Below are 3,019 nucleotides of genomic sequence, written 5' to 3'. Positions count from 1 at the left end.
ATAATGTCCTCTAATGTACTTGTAAAGTCTAATCATGTCCCCTCACAAGCGCCTTTTTCCCCCCAGAGAAAACAACCCCAACCTTGTCAGTCTCCCCTCATAATTTAACTCTTCCCTCCCTCTAACCAGTTTAGTTGCACTTAGTCTCTGCACTCTCTCCAGCTCATTTATATCCCTCTTAAGGACTGGAGTCCAAAAACTGCCCCCATACTCCAGATGAGGCCTCACCAGGGACCTATAAAGAGACATAATTATGTTTCATCCCTTGAGTTAATGCCCTTTTTTATACAAGAACTTTATTTGCTTTAGTAGCCACAGAATGACACTGCCCAGAATTAGACAACTTGTTATCTACAAAGACCCCAAGATCCTTCTCATTTAAGGAAACTCCCAACACACTGCCATTTAGTGTAGAACTTGCATTTATATTATTTTTGCCAAAGTGCATAACCTGCATTTATCAACATTGAACCTCATTTTCCAGTTTGCTCCCCAGTTTCCCAGTTTAGACAAATCACTGTGCAAAGTGGCAGCATCCTGCATGGAACCTATAGTTCTGCACAATTTAGTATCATCTGCACAAATAGAAACAGTACTTTCAATGGCCACCTCCAGGTCATTAATAAACAAGTTGAAAAGCAAGGGACCTAGTACAGAGCCCTGCGGTACTCCACTAACAACACTGGTCCAATTAGAAAATGTTCCATTTACCACCACTCTTTGTAGTCTATCTTTTAGCCAGTTCTCTATCCAGGTACAAATTCTATGTTCCAGGCCAACATTCCTTCATTTAACCAGTAACCTTCTGTGTGGCACTGTATCAAATGCTTTAGCAAAGTCTAAGTAAATCACATCCACTGCCATCCCAGAATTGAGGTCCCTGCTCACCTTCTCATGAAAAGATTGTTGTGTGAGAAATAAAAACACACTGAATTTGCTGTGGGTCTCCAGAGTTTATGTTTAAGCTGGTTTATAACATACACCAATGATAATTTTATTTGTAACCTTTTGCCCAGTCAAAATCACTACCCAAAGGGATTCCACACTATCACCAGTGCCAGCTATTATTATTTCTTTAGTGCATGGCTTTAATTCAGGCTTTACATACAAACACACTCCTCCACCCAGTTTAATCCCTCTGTCCCTCCTAGAGGGATATAAATGAGCTGGAGAGAGTGCAGAGACTAAGTGCAACTAAACTGGTTAGAGGGAGGGAAGATTTACATTGTGAGGGTAGATTGTCAAAGTTGGAGTTGATCTCAGGCTCTGACATTGATGGCAGTTAGTTATGCATTTATTGTGCTAGGCAGGCAATGTACTTGCTCTTTAGGGAGATGTTTCATAGGTTTCTGCAGTTTGGCTTTTTCAGCTTTAAATAAATATTCTTATCTCCTGAAACCATATGCTTAATTCCATAAGGCATTCCCATGCTGCAGATCTGTAAATAAGGATAACCAAAGTAATGATTGAAAAATAATATTGAATCAGTGGTACAGGCTGATACATTAGATAGGTATAAGGAAGGGTCGGATGCTTTATTCACCAGTAGCTCCTCCCAGCAGACAGGAGGGAGCCAATGAGATTAGAGGAGGGAAAGGGGTGTTACAGGGAGAGCTGGGAAGTGAATCAGGGGTACAGGCTGATACATTAGATAGGTACAAGGAAGGGTCGGATGCTTTATTCACCAGTAGCTCCTCCCAGCAGACAGGAGGGAGCCAATGAGATTAGAGGAGGGAAAGGGGTGTTACAGGGAGAGCTGGGAAGTGAATCAGGGGTACAGGCTGATACATTAGATAAGTATAAGAAGAAGGTGTTTAGCAAGTGAGGGAATACAAGGATATGGGAGATAGCTCATAGTACAAGTTGATCCATGGACTGGTCCCATTGCCATTTTGGAGTCAGGAAGGAATGTTTTCCCCCTCTGAAGCAAATTGGAGAGGCTTCAAATGGGGATTTTTGCCTTCCTCTGGATCAACTAGTAGTTAGGCAGGTTATATACAGACCTAAAAGGTTGAACTTGAGGGGTATGTATCTTTTTTCAACCTAACTATGTTACTTTGTTAAGAACATAAACCTGAGTCTTTCGGTAAAGAAGACTTTGAATCTAGCCATAAGTCTTCTATATATCAACTGAACTTCCCCTGCTTCTCTAAATTCCATTATTCCTACACAACTACTACATTCCTGTACTCCATCCCCCCTCTGTACTTCTTCCTACTTCATGAACATTTTTCCTGAACTCCCCTTCCTCTCTTACTTGGTTTGAACCATACACCCTCCTAATATTTTGATCTCTGTCCTCTCCTGTCTCTCCTAAACTCTAATTTCCCCTAATTCTAATGAAATTAAACCTCCCTGTTGTCTTAGTTTTCTTACCCCTCCTTATTTCCTTACTCTACTGAACACTAGACTACCTGAACTGTAATTTTCTACTTCTCCAGAACCATAGCTTCTCCTACTTCTCATAGGATTTGTGTCTCTCCAATTACTTAGGGCTTTTTCCTCTCTTGCTGTATCTGAACTTAAATTCTTACATCTTCTGCATTACAACTTCTACTGATACTTCAGAACCCTCTCATCTCTTACCTGTTTATAGTTATGTTCTCTTCTTGTCCTGAACTCTTTCCTTTACTACTGGTCAGTACCTTCTTGCACCTCCTGCCTCCATTATATTATGTCTTCTTCTGCCTCTCTTGAACTCTATCTTCTCTTACTTCTCTGTCATCTCCTATCTCTTTTGAACTATGTTCTCTTCTAAATTCTCAGCACCCTCTTCTTCAACCTATATTAAAATCTGTCTTCTTCTGCCTTTGAACTGCTTGTTCCTACCTTTTATGGGTTCTTTCCTTTCTCTCAACTTGTGAACTTGTCCTCTACTTCTTTCTTGTATTGACTTGTTAAACCCTGTTCTCTCTTAGCTGTACTGAATGCTGCCATTTCCCACCCTCCTATTCAATTCCTATGTTTTATGTATTCATAATTTGGGACTAAATAGTGTTTTCAACATTATGTCTTTCAG

The sequence above is a fragment of the Xenopus laevis genome, chromosome 4S, assembly GCF_017654675.1.
Source record: "Xenopus laevis strain J_2021 chromosome 4S, Xenopus_laevis_v10.1, whole genome shotgun sequence".
NCBI classification, from domain to species: Eukaryota; Metazoa; Chordata; class Amphibia; order Anura; family Pipidae; genus Xenopus; species Xenopus laevis.
This window is presented reverse-complemented; position numbering follows the sequence as displayed.